The sequence below is a fragment of the Pangasianodon hypophthalmus genome, chromosome 8 (genome assembly GCF_027358585.1).
Source record: "Pangasianodon hypophthalmus isolate fPanHyp1 chromosome 8, fPanHyp1.pri, whole genome shotgun sequence".
Classification (NCBI taxonomy): domain Eukaryota; kingdom Metazoa; phylum Chordata; class Actinopteri; order Siluriformes; family Pangasiidae; genus Pangasianodon; species Pangasianodon hypophthalmus.
This window is the reverse complement of record NC_069717.1, coordinates 4753982-4772144: the sequence shown is the minus strand read 5'-3', so window position 1 is coordinate 4772144 and position 18163 is coordinate 4753982. Positions and strand designations below refer to the sequence as shown.

The 18163-nt window shown below is 41.2% G+C and overlaps 1 protein-coding gene across 3 annotated transcripts in view; it reads right to left on the bottom strand.

Moving 5' to 3' along the window:
* The window catches only part of si:ch211-180f4.1 (uncharacterized protein LOC100144405 homolog), a 32762-nt gene extending 14927 nt beyond the window's left edge, over window positions 1-17835 (bottom strand). For 2 of the 3 annotated variants that reach the window (XR_008302166.1, XM_026928180.3), the window contains exon 1: window positions 1796-2006. The gene's annotated coding sequence lies outside the window, so the exon portion shown is untranslated. Of the gene's footprint in view, window positions 1-1795; window positions 2007-17590 lie in introns of those variants that run through there. The other variant, XM_026928179.3, reaches the window with a different exon arrangement.
* Window positions 17836-18163: the final 328 nt, after the last annotated feature.

Sequence of the window (18163 nt, the reverse complement as noted above, 5' to 3'; positions counted from 1 at the left end):
CCCACCCCACCGTGCACTCACGTCACACCCCACCCCACCGTGCACTCACGTCACACCCCACCGTGCACTCACGTCACACCCCACCCCACCGTGCACTCACGTCACACCCCACCGTGCACTCACGTCACACCCCACCCACCCCACCCCACCGTGCACTCACGTCACACCCCACCCACCCCACCCCACCCCCACCGTGCACTCACGTCACACCACACCCCCCCCACCCCACCCCACCCCACCGTGCACTCACGTCACACCACACCCCCCCCACCCCACCCCACCCCGCACTCACGTCACACCACACCCCCCCCCACCCCACCCCACCCCGCACTCACGTCACACCACACCCCCACCCCACCCCACCGTGCACTCACGTCACACCACACCCCCACCCCACCCCACCGTGCACTCACGTCACACCACACCCCCACCCCACCCCACCGTGCACTCACGTCACACCACACCCCCACCCCACCCCACCCCACCGTGCACTCACGTCACACCACACCCCCACCCCACCCCACCCCACCGTGCACTCACGTCACACACCACACCCCCACCCCACCCCACCGTGCACTCACGTCACACACCACACCCCCACCCCACCCCACCGTGCACTCACGTCACACACCACACCCCCACCCCACCCCACCGTGCACTCACGTCACACACCACACCCCCCACCCCACCCCACCGTGCACTCACGTCACACACCACACCCCCACCCCACCCCACCGTGCACTCACGTCACACACCACACCCCCACCCCACCCCACCGTGCACTCACGTCACACACCACACCCCCACCCCACCCCACCGTGCACTCACGTCACACACCACACCCCCACCCCACCCCACCGTGCACTCACGTCACACACCACACCCCCCACCCCACCCCACCGTGCACTCACGTCACACACCCCCCACCCCACCCCACCGTGCACTCACGTCACACACCCCCCACCCCACCGTGCACTCACGTCACACCCCACACACTTCAAAAAAGTGTCCCACGCCAAACGCTGACCCAGCCACCACCACCCGTGGAACCCCAGCCCCTGAAACAAAATAGATAAATCTTATAACAAATGAAATTACAATATACAAATATTCAAATAAAGAAAGAAGAACAAACTCAATTCAAACTACGAGGAAAACAGGAGTCGTAAGGAGCGGCCGCGTAGTCTGTACTCCAGCTCCTATAATCAAATAGACGATCCTCCGCCCTGAGATAAAACAAAAAAAAATTAAATAAACCAAAAGTAAAAAAAAAAGAGAAACCAGACAGCAGCAGCGATCCCCTTTTATTAGTTGCGAGGTAACAGCGTTCTTGCAGCGCGGTAACAATAATCTCCCAGAACGGAAGGGAGAATCCTGCGGCAAATACGAAGAACAAAACAGTGTTACTAATTACATGATCACTCACTAAAACACCCCACTCGTAACCACATGCAAGACACTTACCAACGAGGACAAATGTGCTTTATGATCCGTTCACAGGCCAGGATACACAGCCTTCATATAACCCGCTGCTAAACTAAAGTACAGGGAACTGCACATTACTCAAACCGACCGCCAAACTGTCAAGCCCCGAGCAAAGCTAGATCCGTTTACTACAAAACAGCTTTAACTCACATGCCTGAAAGGAGAACAGTCATCAACACCACTATCTGAAGCAACCGAAGGAGACACGCACAGATGAAAAGACAAGCTAGGGTGCAACAAACGAATCATTAATGCCACAGGAACAGTAATTGGAAGCGTCAGCGAACTGCTACATGCTAACAGCACTTACCTGAAACCATCGCCAATAAACAGAAAGGGGCGGATCCGGACGTGACGCATCACACGCTGCAACCAACCCGCTCTAAAATAGGAAGCACTCGTCACTAATTGGTGGTCACAAGTGTCAATCACCACCCCTTACCTCATTCATACTGTCACACTCTGCTGCCACGTGATTGGCTGACTTACAATGCATTTTTAGTTAGGAAAAAAAAATCTTACCCCAGACATTAGAATGTCTAATACTGATGCCAATTCCCATTACAGCAGAGCAGGCACAACATTTCCAGAAACTTTCATCAGACTCCAGTTTCTACACTGGATTCATTTTCCTAATGTTTATTGCATCATATATGTGGGTCCTGTCATCATTATTGTATGGCTCTGGGTAATAATCATCAGTAAAAATAGATCATGACTATAGGCTATAAAGAGTTCGATATCAAATGACCTCAGTCTAATGACTATGCCATGTTTTCACGATTTGTTAAATGACAAATGGCCAAAAGTGACAATAAAACATAGATTCTGTACGTGTGTGTGTGTGTGTGTGTCAGTGCACTATGCTGCGCCTCAAGGCCTCTATGTTAAATGACAAAGCTACTGAATAAAAGCGAGACAGAGCAGCTCTTCCTTGCGTTAAGTGCTGATCAGTGGGGCAGATCCCGGGCAGCCCACTCCTTAATAAAAAGTTGCAGCACTCAGTCCAGTGAGCAGACAAAGTGCTCTGAGAGGCTCGGAGTTTAATTTAAGAGAGATGATCGACCCAGATGTTCACAAGACCAGCGCAGTATAAAGGTTCATTTCATCATACCGTCAATGAAAATACCCAGGTTGTGTGGAATTATCATGTTTTTTTCTCTCAAATACAATTTGAAATCTTTTTTTAGGTTTGGGTTGTTTTTTTTTTTTTTTCCGCTTCACTGAAGATATCACCGGAACAATACAACTTATTATACACAGCACATTCTGACCTAAACACAGACCATGTTATTTTATATTTATCTTTGAAATGGATCTCATACAATACATTGAATTAATAGTTGAAAAATACTCTAGAATACTCCAAAAGTCCAGAAAAATAAAACTATTACAAAAAGAATGAACACAAATGAAAATGCTAGTGTGGCCAAAACAATTCTTTTTCCCAAAATTACCCTTGTTATTCAGGTCATAAGCTACAACTTACACTCAAATAAATGAGGTTGATATATCTCTCACACAAATCAGTGTCCATGAAATAAGCAAAACCCTAGCATGTCTACTAAATTTTCTGTTTTCAAGACACATTATTCCTTCTGTGAAGCTGTGAAGCTGTGATTTCTTTCTCCATCTTGATGGACAGGATGTTACAGGATCAGGTGCAATTTCTTGCAATAGTCATGTGACATGACACACACACACACACACACACACGCAGATCTGTGCAAAGAAAACTGATTTCCAGGTTTTACTGTGTACATTTTCCGCTTGTAATATAGACAGTATGAGAAATACTTTATTTCTCTTCATTACTCTGAGTATATTTTAGCAGTGCAAATACATTCTATGTGCTTTATGAACAATGTGATGCGTAATACAAATTTACAATTCTTATGTCCAAATACCATACAGTATATCCAGTATATCTCCCAAGCCTGTCACTGATAGCGCTCTGTCTCTGAGCTGTTGTACTTCATGGTAAGGGTCTGTTATGGTTTATAATATTAACATTTAAATATTAATATTTAAAATGACTGCATGTTGAAATATATCTGTTCTTATCAGGTTAGCATTTTAACCAAAAATTCACGAACCATAGAAGCTTACTGTCCTGTTGTTGCTCTATGAATTGGATAGAAACTAGGTGTGTAAAGCAGTGCCACAAACTCTATTTGTATTTGTTTAATGCTCCTAATATCTGTATCTGTATCCGGATAAATGCCACATTCGACTTACCTCAAAAGTGGGAGGCTGGTCGTCATTTTCGACCTCATTGCATTCGAACTATAAAGCGGGAAAAAAAACACGGAAGCCTCCATGTTTATCTTTTGCTGCAACAAGCTAAATGGTAAGAAGTGCTGCTTTGTTTACTTCTGATGCTGTGAGCAGCCATGTTGAGTTGATGTCACTTGCTGAACTTGGAGGAACTCAGAGTTAAGGAGACCATCGCGAGTTCCTGAGAAGGAATTCTGACTTGAGGGAGTGTTTTCTATGTTTTTTCCTGGTTGGTGGTCAGGAATTACAGGTTACGACCTCTAATTGAATACAGCATTAGATCCAAAGTGGGTGTGACCCACACAGGAAGGGTTTGGGTTTCCTTTTTCTAAAGTTATTATTAAACATTAGCCCTGCCACTACGCTCCTGGAAACACTGAAAAAAAAAAAAAACAGGTGGAAATGCTAGCACTGTCAGCTTGGTGTGTAAATTCTGGCTCTGAAAGTTCCTCAACCTCAGCTATATCACTCAAGTCCATAACGCACAGGGCTGTTTTGGGAATCTCGCGCACGTAGTTAGTAGTTGTGTTTGTACCTGCCTACGATGTTTTCTCTCAAATTTAGTTGGCTGTATGTCCCAAAATATAAACAAACTCATTTACACCACTGTGAGCCTGACCTGGCAGTTCTGACTGAAGCATGTCTTAGTTTCTCCCACAAACTTACCCCTTGCACCTGCATCCAAATGAAAACCTCACACTCAATGAATTGCTTTGTTGGATCTTGTGGGATCTTAGTTCCAACGCACGACTCTAATCTCAACCCGAGATACCTTTCTGGCGAAACTTTGTGGCTTTGTGGTTTTTCTTCCAAAAATCTGTATTTGTATCTGTTTTATTTGGTTACCTCCCTAATCGAAACCCATTCCTAAATAGAAAACGTATAGATAATAGCGTGTACTCAATTATACGCAATAAAAACATGTTGCTGTTGCTTTACATAATAATATCGATTTAGTCCATGATGAGTTTCATGTTGAACAACAATCCTAGACCACCTCGTGCTAATGCCTCGTGCTCTCATTCTGCTCTGAAGCGCTGCGAAAGGCAATCAGCCTCACAGCAAAATCAATGGGTGTGTTTACATACGCACTTACAAGGCTACCATTATCTGAGTTCTGTAGTTACCAGCCTCGGCCCATTATTCAGTTATTCATACTGAAGCATATTATTCAGCGATGACTCTGAATTATTCAGTAACTACAGTGTAACTAATAAGAAAAGACCGAAGCCACTGACAGCTCCTTGGAGTTTAAGGGGTTAAACTGGTAACGTAAATCACAAACTACATTATTTTAGATCAGATTGAAGCTGTTATTTGATTTCAAGAAATCCAATCCTGGATTTTAGCCCAATAATTGAGTTATTTAGTGCATGTACAATGTCTGATATCTGTTGTTATTTTTACATCTGTTGTAGAGCACAAACATAACCAGCCCCCAGACGCAGTGGAAGGCAACAGAGCAGAGATTTTCCTCCTGAAGCAAAGCCTCAGATAAATTTGCTATTTTTTGAGCCAGTGAAGTTGAAAAAAAGGCGGCTGTAATTTAGTATTTTCTCTCACATCCTTGTGTTTCAGTGAGTTTATTAGCTGCAAAGCAACTGCTGAGCTGTAAAATAAGAATGCCTTTTATTTTGTAATTATTGAGTGACTGATGTAGATTTGCTGGAAGGTGAGAACGGCTGTATCGTTCTTCCTCAGACTTCTTCTTTTTCTTCTCCTAATGCTTTTCAAGAATGAATTCAGACGGAATCTCTAAGTTTTAGACTCTGTTTCAACTGTTTCAGATAAATGTACAATTGTTTTAATATGTAAGTTTAAAGTTAAATATTTTCCCTGACACTGACAGAATGACTCTCATTTTGAATTCCAGCTGCCACCTGGTGAGGTCACATCTGGGCTTCAAAACTGACCAATCAGCAGCTTAGTTTTAAACACACACACACACACACACACACACACACACACACAATAGTACAGGTGCACACTGTAGGGTCACCTCATTCATTTCTCTTCATCAGTTTCTCCTCTTTCTTTCTTTCTGTTTGCTTATTTCACATCACCATTCATTTTTTTCTTTCCTTCTGTTTTTCTGTTTTTGTCTTTTTTCCTGTATTTCTTCCTCATTGTGCTTCTCTCTCTTTCTCTCTCTCTCCCTCCCCCTCCCTTATCTCTTTCTGCTTTTCTAACATTATTTCTCTTTGCCACACCCTTTCTTTCTTTCGTTCTTTCTTTCCATTTTAATTTCTTGTCACATTATCTCATTATTTCTTTCCATCTTTTCTCTCTCTTTCCTTTCATTCTCCCTCTTTCTCATCCTTTTTTTTTTTCACTTTTTCTGCTTTTCATACGTCATCTCTTTCTCTTTACCCCACCCTTTCTTTCTTTGTTTCTTTCATTGTTTCCTTTCCCATCTACCTGGTTATGTCACATTATCTATTTCCTCCATTTCTTCCTTCCTCCATACTTCTCTTTTTCTGCTTTTCTCACATGATCTCTTTCTCTTCACTTTTTTTCTTTTTTCTTTTTTTCTTTCCATCTTTCTTGCTGTATCATGTCTTTTCCTTCGTTTCTTTCTTGCGTCCCTCCATCCTTCCACTCACTGTGTGTTTCCTTCAGGAAATGTGAATCTAGTTTATTATTTACAGTATTCAGTGTCTCACTGCTGTAAATTAATAGTGAAAATTTACATGCGCAACCTCGTAAATTAAGAGTAAATTCGACAGCCTTGAGTCAGAGAATTTATTGCTATTTCACCGCTGTGGTGTAAAACCTGAGGATGACTACAGGAGTGTGTTTGGGTGTATATAGCGATCACTGCAGCAGGGCTGATCTCTGCTTTCCGAACACACTCTTTCCTTCTCATCTGCTATGCTCCGGCACAGCCTCTCATATTTGCAAATGCATTGGAGGTGATGAAAAATGTATGCGTAACTTATTAATAATTGAGTCAGGTCTACAGTCGGGTCTTTAATTTTCAGCCCCGACTTCTTTTTTGGTGGCACATGAATGAGGAGGATGGAGCAGCTGTTAATTGGTGCAGAGAGCTAAATCTGGAGTGTCACACTTTGTCAACACCTCGCCAACATCCTCCACACCCCTGACCCACCCTTTTTCACACTTTCACACATACACACACGACGACTGACAAGTGTTCTCTTTCCCTTCTGTTCTGAAGCATGTATCACTTCTCCTGAACATGTTATACACTTCAGCATGGTTCAGCCATATTTATGATTCATTTCTATAACATCTCCACTGAAGCTGCCTTCATCTGGACTTGACTTTTTTCAGTTAACAGTACTTCCGAACCTCGAGACTGACATCATTTCTCTCAGATTTCTTCCAAAACTAATACACGTGGACACACAATCTCACTGTCTCACATCTTTTCCCTTCCAGCTGAAGTGAACCAATGAGATTTCACTTAATTCAATTCCAAACTGAGTCTGAACGCATGCCAGAGGTGATTATGAGACAGAAAAGCTATGGGCAGTGTCCTCGCGCTCTGATACCCATCAGCCTCTACAGCTGTGTTTTGGAGTGAGCGTGATGGTCGGAACTGCTGCTGACAAAAAAAAAAAAAAAAATCCAGCCCAAGCATTTAAAAATATTTTTTTTCCACTTATTTCTCAGAGCTAGCTAATAAATATAAAATAAATACTTTGAGTACATATGATATTTTGATAGAAATGAAAAAAAAGCTTATTAAAACCTAAAAACAGCTGGACAGTAACAAGTCTATGAGCAAGAAACAGTTTTAACAGTTGCTTCTCACCCACAAGAGACAAACCTGAAGCTAGAAAAATACTCTAGACAGTGTAGACAGTGTTTGACTGAGTTAACAAAAAATACGACATCTAACAACCAGATATCTTAGTAGCAGCTCAAAAAGAGGTTTAGCACCATCCGCTACTGCACAAGTCACTCCTGATAAACTGATAAACGCTGCGATGGACAGAAGCACATCTATGTTTTCCTTTATCTCTAATTCTCACTCAAATGTTCTCTCCCTTCCTGCTTCTTCACTCTTTCCCACTCTTCCTGTCTATCGCCTGTGCCCTGCGGAACTAGCAAATCATTTCTGATTGGACTGATAGAGAAGGAGTGCAAAAAGATAGAGAGACAGAAGGAAGATAGAAATGGAAAGAGAGATAAAGCAACATGGTGTGGGAGAGACGGCAGAGAGATACAGGAGATGGAAGTAAAAAGCTTGTCTCAGGGGAGATGAGTCTTGTTCAAGGACACAACCGGAGCTCTTTCATGATTGTAGAGATATAAAAGCGGCTACTCTCTTTTTTTGCTCTCTCTCCCCCTCTCTCTCTCTCTTTCTCTCTCTCTCTCTCCGCCCACAGCAGCACTTGAATTGAATGGCGGACTCTCTGAAGTTCATTTAGCCCATCCTCTCCAATCGAGCCTCTCCGTAATGAAGCTCTTCAGCGTATTACTGCGAGTACTGACAACATCCTCCACGCCACTCAAACCAAGCGTGAAGCAGCCGGACGTCTAAGTAACTCACTCGAGGCAGGTCATTTCACACTGAATCATCACGGACGTTACACAAGGCTCTTAGCAACCCGAACAGCATTAGCGAGTCAATATTGGCCTGTGCCCTTCATAAACACTTCCACTGGGGAATTAATGTAGTTTAAAGCGTGAGCTACTTCTATCTCTATGAGGCACTGCATGGAGTTTCAAAAGAGGCCTGCAGCTCTGTGTGTGTGTGTGTGTGTGTGTGTTCAAAGGTTTCCCTACTTGAGTATAAAGAAATAAGTGAAGTGACATATGTGCAGTTCTGACACCAGAAATTATATTTGTGCACAAGCCAAGGTGCAAAAAAATGTGACATCACAACTAGGGTCATTACAGTCACATGGTCTCATGGTTAGTCATGGTGTATGATTGGATGGTTACCGTGCTGTTGACTTTTTCAAAATACCAATTAAAATGCGTTTCTGTCTATTGCGTTCTACCCATTTTGTATCCGTTTTGTGTCTGGATGTGACGCCCCAAAAAATTTAGGTTGGATTTCACAACCTCCTCCCTCTGGACTCGCCCTATAATCACACGACAGCAGCCTCGGTTTGTCTGCACAGGGGGTGCGACTGCACTAGAAACCCTTTTGCTGTGTAATCCTTTACTGTTGTAAACATGTTACTTTGCTACCTCTGGTGCCACTCCTAGCATCTTCATAACTTTACAACAAACAACGACTATCAAATGCATAGAAAAACATGGCATTGCTGACAGAACTAATTGAAACAACTGTCTATTTTTACCTGAGCAGCACTGCGCACTAACTTTCAGCTTTCGACAACATGATAAATACTGACAGTGTAAGAGATTTTCTGGAAAACACACACATACACACATTCTTTTGGCTTATACATCTGATCTACGCAGACATTCCACCAGTTTCGGTGCTTGGGCCCCTTTTTTCTATACACCTGTTCTCCTGGTGATGTAATATCGCCACATAGTTTCTCTTACCACTGTTATGTTGATGACACCCAAGTCATCCTCTTCAGGTTGATACATGATGACATGATATCATCATGTCTGCCAGACATCTCATTACGGATGGCAGCTTGTCACCTAAATCTGAATCGCAGAAAGACTGAGCTGCTTTATACTGCAGGAAATGCATGACCAGGCCTTGATCTCCATTCTGTCCCCTTTGAGAACTCACTGATCAGACCTTCTGAAAGGTGTTTGATGGTCAGTTATTGTTCTATGAACACACTGCAAAACTCTGTCTTGTAGTTTGTTCCTGTACAACATCAGGAGGATTCTACCATTTTCCTCTAATGGAGGCCCTTCAAGTGATCGACCGAGACTTGACTGCTGCATTAAGTCCGAATAATGCAAGTTATGCCACTGCTGAGTTCCCCCTACTGGCTTCCTGTAGCTGTCCATGTTCATTTTAAAACACTGATGCTTGCCTACAAAGATGAAAATGCACTAGCCCCCCCACACCTAATGGTAATGGTCAACTTCTGTTCAAGACACAAGTATGGCTCGGCTTGACTGAACCCCCTTCAAGGTACAAAGAAGACTCTTCTTGTGGCTCCAAGGTGGTGAAACAATCTTCCCCTTACTGTCTTAATATTTTGAGACTTGCTTACTTAAATGTTGTGTATTTTCTTATAAGTGGTGCCTTTAGCTTGTTGGTATCTTTAGACTGATGCGTCTTGGCACTAGCATTCAAATTTGGTGAACAAATCATAAATTCATTATCTAACTCAAATGTACTTGCCCAGTCCTGTGTCATGATTGCCAGGAAATCTTAATGACCAGGCTAAAAAATGGTAGCTAGCATAAAACCTGTGGGCTCCTGATTTTGAACAAGTCATCTGTCATCTATGTATGCTAATTAATCCACCTAGTAAAAACCATGTTACTGTAAGCCAGATCGCTCCATGGACAAGGTGTGTAGCGCAGCAGGTGGTGGGACTCGAAGCGGTCAGACCACAATGAGCTACAAACCATACGAATAAAGCGAAGCCCGGTAATGAATAAAAAACAAATAAAAAACTGTCCCAGGTGCCCAAGCTACAGATTTGCTCCCCCGCTACAGAATTGTTTTTGTAAGTTGCTCGTAATAAGAGGGCCTGCCAAGTAGCATAAACATAAATGTAATTCTAACAAAGTACAATTAATCATCGAAATTATTTTCGCTCTGGGGAAGTGTGGGGAAATAAGAGAGATGTTTCTCCTAATCGTGTAGCTATGGCGTAATGAACTGCCAAGCTAGCATTCTATCAAGAGGCCACCAAGAGTACTACTACGCTACACTACCAGGATAAAAAATACCAAACTATACTTTTCTATACTTACTGATAGGGTGGTACTATTAAGGGTACCATTAATTAAATCTTTTACCTGAGAAAGTGATCCCTTTATTTTTTATCTTTTAGAGTAGTGATCCATAAGGTCTAATTATATACCTTCAATTATTTTTAAAGGATTACAGGTAAAAGATATCTACTGTTCTAAAGATACAAAACAAGTCCCCTTCATGGTACCACATTAGCAACAAGGAAAAGTAGAGTTTGGTACCTTTATTTCTAAGAGCGTAGTGCTGGTATTACATCACTGCTAAGACTATGTGTGTATCTATGTGTGTAGGTGTAGAATTGTCTCAAATGTATCAACCAGCTTTTTCTTTTTTTTTAGAAGCAGCCACACCTCACCAAACCCAAGTCTCACAAAATGCAAGTATGTACCTAATGCGTTTGTGGTATGTGTGTGTGTGTGTGTGTGTGTGTGTGTGTGTGCAAATCTGATTATTACTGACTGACTCTCCTCGGTGCAGTTTCTCGCTCACTCAGATTCCAACCACATTAAGTTTTGCAGTAATCCACCTCATATTTATCATCTCTGCTGTAGCACTGGCCTGATTTCATTCACTGCAGGTTTGAGGTGTGCATGTATTTGTCAGGAACACAGATTACAAGCACACAAACATCAGAAAGCAGCATTTCAGCATTGGAGTGACATGACAGGAGGAAGCCACAGGAGAATTTAAAGAAATATGAAAATGCATCTCACACACACACACACACACACACACACACACACACACACACACCCATACACAGAGTGCAGACTGAAATGGGTCGTGTGTATATTGCACCTGAATTCTGATTACTTAAAAATATTTTCTAGTATTTATAAGCATTTGAATTTTGATGATCATTTCATTTTATACCAGAAGAGATGGGACAAACGTTAGCAGCACTCCTACAAAGTGCACTCATATCACACAATATGGAAGGTGAAAACTGTGTCACTTTCTTAAGCAAAGAAAATCCTGATTTATTGTATACACTCACTACACAGAGTGTAAAATAATGGTGTTGTAGAATCCTGAGTGCACTTTATACCTATATTTGAGATTCAGCCAGCTGTGGCCAGAGGTCTAAGAGAGCAAAACTGGCCGTGCTCTCTGGGTGGGAGGGACAGTATACTCTCTCTCTCTTGTCAATCACAGTGACACAAACCAATCGTGGGTGTCTGTGAGCTCATGTCTGTGGAAAAGGCCGGATAGCACTTTCCTCTGGATGTGTCACGTTGCCCGGTGACGCAGCATGAACAGCAGCTCGGAAAGATCCGTTTGGCTGGCTTCACATGTTTCAAAGGAAGCACGTGTTAGCCTTCACCTTCCCCGATGGGTAGCTGCTGTGTGACAGGAGAGAGCAAGCTGGTGGGTGGGAATTGGCAGATGAACAACTTGGGGAGAAAATGGGGGAAAACCCTCCAGTTAGTTCCATTTAGAATTTAATGACTTACATGTAATCTAAACTTTTGGATACATTCTACATACACATTATACACAATATCTGATTTTTTTTAAATACATGAAAAGATTATTTATTTATAAAGATTGAGTTATTCAGAGCCTTTTTTCCTTCATCAAGTGATACGAACAAAATTAGCCTGAAAGTTTAGACTTCACGTTACAAAACTAAAAGTAGATTATAAACAAATCCATCCATCCATTCTCTGTATGGCTTGTCCTACAGAGGGTCGCGGGGAAACCTGGAGCCTATCCCAGGGGGACTTGGGGCACAGGGTGGGGGACACCCTGGATGGGGTAACAGTGCACTGCAGGGCACAATCGCACACACACTCACACACCATGGACAATTTAGAGATGCCTACAACACATATCTTTGGACTGGGGAGGAAAACAGAGTACCCGGAGGAAACCCCGTAAGCACAGGGAGAAGATGCAAGCTCCGCACACACAGGGTAGAGCAAATCAAATAGGTTTTTCCTGTCAAATATGTAAAAGAAAAATTTTAATTGTAATAGTTTTTAAATAGTTACATTCATTCTAAATGCTGTAACGTGTATGTATGAAAGCAGCCATGCTCATAGACAAAAGTATTGTTCCAATGATTAACTTCAGCTCAGCCAGCCAGCGTCGTTTGCTAGGCAGTGTTAGTTTGTTAGCTAGCAAGCTGTGCTAGTCCGCTTGCTTTTTTGCTATTAATCTGAGACTACAGATAACCATAAAATAATATCATGATAACACTGATAAAGTGTGTGTGATGTATTAGGCGACATGATCAGGACTGACGTTCGTTATCTCTGTCTGAATGGCACAGGTTCTCCTGCGATCTGTTGGTTTAGCGTTAGCGTTATTCTCTCTGCTGCTCTCAGTTTGGACCTGAGCCGAGCTGCAGTTCTGTTAAACACTCAACCCAAAAAGCATTCTGCATGCAAGTTGCGATTTTTAAGCACTTTGGAAGTCAAACAGCTAGATCTAATTAATGATAAATGATGTAAATGAGGCATTTAATGGTTTAAGACAAAAAGGGAACATGGCTAATGGGTTGTAAATTCTGGCATAAACATCCTAATACGCTGTACAAGCCTTCAGGGTGAGTCAGAGAAAGCTAACGTAACTACAATTTAATTTGTTTTAAACAGCTGTATATTTAAGAGCCCAGGAGTGTGTAAGAGGACAGGGGTGAGGCATTTACTACACTGCCTTTTTTTTTTTTTTAAACAAGTTTTCTTGCATATTACCAGGACCATTTCTTAAAATAATTTCACATTTGTGCCATCTATGTCCTCTGTGTACTACTTTGCCTCAGTGGTGTAGCTAGAAATTAGTACATGATGTGTGCATGCACTTTAGGTGGATGACAGACATTAGGTAACAAGCAGCCTTTAATCAGTTTCCACCTCTTCTCGTTCTTTTTTCCCCCCACTGAATTTTTCTGCGTCTTCAAAGCACACACTGTACTATAGGGCTGAACACAAAATTGTATTAAAATCACATTAAAAACTTTACAATTTGGTTAAAAAAAAACCAGCTTCAGCTCTGTAGCATTTGCATAAAACAGAGCAGCCTTATTCCTCCTTATTCACTATGACCAATCAGCACAGATGTACCACATGACCTGACGTACCTGAAGCTTGGCGAGTCTACGGGAGAAACAACATCAGAAAATGAGTGAATTTTAAAATGACTCAAACACCGTCTTGTAGTAAGAAGTAACAAATTTGTCCTGGATGTTTAATATTACATACTGAATATTAAATTGCCCATTACTCAATTAATGAATGAGGCGAGTGAGTCATGGCTGTATGCTCCGTCTCACTCCGAACTCGCCAGTGAGCTTTATGCATATGCATAGAGTGCATTTATCAACTCTGATTTTCTCCTACGAGTGGCGTATGAGTCGCTACGGTCCAAAGATCAGAAACAACCGACTAATTATTTAACCAGCTGTTAATATTTCTGCTTTCCTTTAACCTTTGGGAGGACACAGTGCTTACTGCACCCTAATATGATTAAAGTTTTATGTTATATAGCAGTTATTTGTGCTCAGGTTTTGACTTAGTACGAAAGGAAAGTAGGGCAGGGAAGTCGAGCCACTATGCTCTGCTACAGTGATGTAAGAACGGAATAAAGTGAAAGAAAACTGGTCAAAGATTTGAGTGACAATCATGATCTCCAAACAAGAAAACTGTGATTCCCATTTAATCAAGAACCATGTAGCACTACTGTACAGAAGCCATCGATTTTTTGCTAACATTCTATTACCATTTTACTCCTAGCTAGTTACTAGCTTCTTTCAGTTGGGATTATTTCATGGGCATTATGCAACACCTTGTGCTTACTGATTAATGATTATTAATTCATTGTCCTTTTACAGATATCATTTTAGCAACTATAGCAAGCTACGTAAGTGTATTTATACAGATTAAGGAAAATAAACAAATATATATGATCACGTAGCACATTGTGTTTGCGGCCTCGACAAACTCTTTGGGCAGCTTTTCAGCTACGAGCTGCAGTGTCCTCGCCTGTTTGAGTCTGGCATCTTCATTTTCTCTTGATATATTTAACCCTGAGGTGACCCTGAGGTGACCCTGAGGTGAGTTACATGATGTATTTGTACATGGTTTCATCAGTGTGTTTCCACAAACCTGCATGTTCCTGAATATGAAAAGACTGTCTGTTGTCCGTACATGCTAATTAATCTAGTTATTAAAAACCGTTAAGCCAGATTGCGCCTTGACCGATGTGTGTAGTGCAGCAGGTGCCAAGATTCAGCAGGGGTTCGAACCCACATTTGGACTTCAGTACCATGAATGTCCTCTAACATTTATTTACTAACTGACATATAAAGCCCAGATATAGAAGCTGTTCAATATTAGTCTTAATGAACAATCACAGTCTTGACATTTCAAGCTTGTGCACTTTAAACACACAGAACAGCTAGAATAATTTTGTGTAAATTCACTACTCACAGTAAAGTAGAGGACTGATCTGGGTGGGAGGATAATCACATAGTCAGAGATGCATTAACTCAAAGTTCTAATCTAACAATGTCAAAATGCAAACGCTATTAAATGATTTTAAATGATTAAATTATTAGATTGCACATGAAATTTCATTCACAGCTTCATATTCAGGAAGTGTGTAGGTTGATGTCCTTTAGTCCAATCCGTTCTGATTATTAATCAGGCTATATTTCACTACTACATTAGTGAAAGAGTCTCTAAGAGAAAGACTACAAATGTACTCTAGTTACACACACAGCCTCTTCACAAAGGTCACATTGAATCCCATCCATTTGCTGTAACTCACAGAGCCAAAACTGATAGGTCTGATCGCTCAGAGGCCCATGTTACTGTCATATACTCCGGGTTTCAGTGTTTCTATTCAGCGCAGCCTACAAAAATAGTGTTCTGGTGCTTTTTGTCAGGATGCCTGCAATGTTTTGTGAAATCTAGACACATGGTGATCTGTAACAACTTCAATTCAAGTAATAGTGGCCTCTTTTAATCAATTTCTTTGATTAAATAAAAAAAATAAGATATTGATTAACATGATCATTATAAACATGATGTTAATTCCTCTAAAATATTAAATATTGATATGAATATAATTCATCATCATGCAAATAATGTTACACACACAATGGTGCGTTCGTATTTCTCTGGAAGATACGGGAATCTTACACCAGCGATCGATTACAAAAGGGATCTCCAGCCGATCTAGAGCTCTCTTCAGATATTACACTATAAACGGCTCGGACATGATGATAGCTGTTATCTCATCTATACGCACTGATAGGGGAAAATATGGACACAAGTTATGACCCTGATTTTGTTGGTAGACAAATAAGTATAAAGCAATATATATATACACACACACAGTATATATATATATACAGTATGTATGTATATGTATATATAAAAGTCTTTCTGTGTGTAGTGTATAAAACTAGCCTGGAACAATGTGACTCACGTTACAACATAACAGCATTTTAAACATTACAACCCCTCAACAGCCTTTTTAAAGACATAATTCATCCCTAAAGACTCTTTAAGAAATGAAACATAGCTCTTCTGTGTCTCTCTTAAACCTTTTGCAGCCAGGGACACCTTTACTGTCAAATAACTTCCACGGATCACCTTGGATTCATTTCATAAACATTATTTAAATGCCTGCAATGATATTTAGGCTATTTATTGAAAGCCAATAAAGCTTTTTATTCCTAAATGTTTGACCTACTGAACACATTTTAGTCTATTACTGGATTGAAACATATATACAATATTTATGAACCTTATTTTTTGTTAATTATTGAGGTTTGGATTAACAAACAGGATAATAATTATAACAATAAATACACTCTCACTCTTTCTTCTCACTGGGGTGATACCGTCTAGAGTACACATTTTTGTATATTTAGTGTGTCTCTATTACATGTACAATGTAGTGTACAGCTCGACATGATTTAAGGTACATAATTGGACCTTAAGGACCACTCTTGTGTCTGTAATTAGCTTTTAGACAAATGCTTTAAAGGTAAACTACATGCATATTTCCAGGAAAGACACACACACACACACTGAAGCTTGATAGTACCACACTATCAACAAAGAAATGTACAGGTTAGTACTTTTTTTAAAAAGTGTATAATAACCAATACAGTGTATAACTTGATAATGAGAATGTTGGTTTGTGATTTCTACCACTGTAACGAAATAAATAAAAATCAGACCCCACTTTGAGAAGCAGTGCAGTACAGAACCTTTAATTCCACCTTTAATTTTAAGAGCTTAAGTGCTATTATGATAAGAACCTGTTATTACAGAATGTTATTCTCAAATTAAAAGATAAGATAAGATAAGATAAGATAAGATAAGATAAGATAAACTTCTGCTAATCCCTCAGAGGGAAATTAAAGTGTTACCTCAGCATGACAGCCAGAATATAACCTGGGAGAAGGTTGATAAATCAATAGAAATAGAAATATTACTGCGATCTTGATTAACCAGGACCATCTCGACACTAATAAACTGATCCTGCTGCAATCTGAGCAACTGTTTCCATCGCAACCTTCCCGTAAACCAAACAATCCTCTGATGGGACCTCAAGTGCTCAAGAGGCTCCATTTTTTATTTTGATGAAGTGGGTCAGATGGATAAAACCATGGCTAGCCTATTTATTAAAGAAATCTACAATTCACAATAAAGTGTGTGCTGTTTGCTTTGGTTATTTGCATGTAAGTCATATCAGATGCATATTATTGTTAGGATTTAAAAAAAAAAAAAAAAACTGTCCAGTGGTGCTGATGCTGGTGCTGATGCTGAGAACTCAAAACTGCGCGCGACCAGATCCGACTATACTGAATCTATTTATAGATGGTTTTATTATAGGTTATAGGATGTGCAGCTAAGAGATTGCTTAGGTCCAAACTTTCAGTGTGTGTGTATATGGTGTGTGTGTGTGTGTGTGTGTGTGTGTGATTGCGTATATGGAAATGAGCAGAGATAATAAAAGTGCCACCCTTACCTCCAGCCGACGCCGGATGCGAGCGCGAGCGCGGTGTGTTCCTCTCTCTACAGTCCGTGCGTTAAAGGAAATGCTGGTGCAGCGTGCGTTTGTTTGTTTATTTGTTTATTTATTTATTTATGTCGTATTATACTTTTCCGTCCTCTCAGATCTCTCTCACCTCGAGCACCACGGCACCAGCACAAACCCGATGTGAAATCTCCGGCTCTTCCCTGCACGTCTTTCCTTCAGCCGTATTTGAAGCGCCCTACGCGCCTCTAAAGCCCCGCCCCCTCTCGCCATTTAGTGGTACTCATTAACCAATCACCTCCCTGAACTGGTTTGCCTCGTCCAATCACATTTCAGGAGGCGGGCATGGTTTTATCTCAGAGCGATGATGTAATGGTCCTGATCTCAGGTCGGGTGCTCCTGCGGCAAAAACACACACCCACACACACATATACACACACACACACACACACACACACACAGATTCCCTCATCAGTAGGTCATACACCAGCAATAACCCTTTTATTTATGATTCCTAAAAGATAATGACATCAGCACTGATGGGAAAACTAAACATTAGCATCT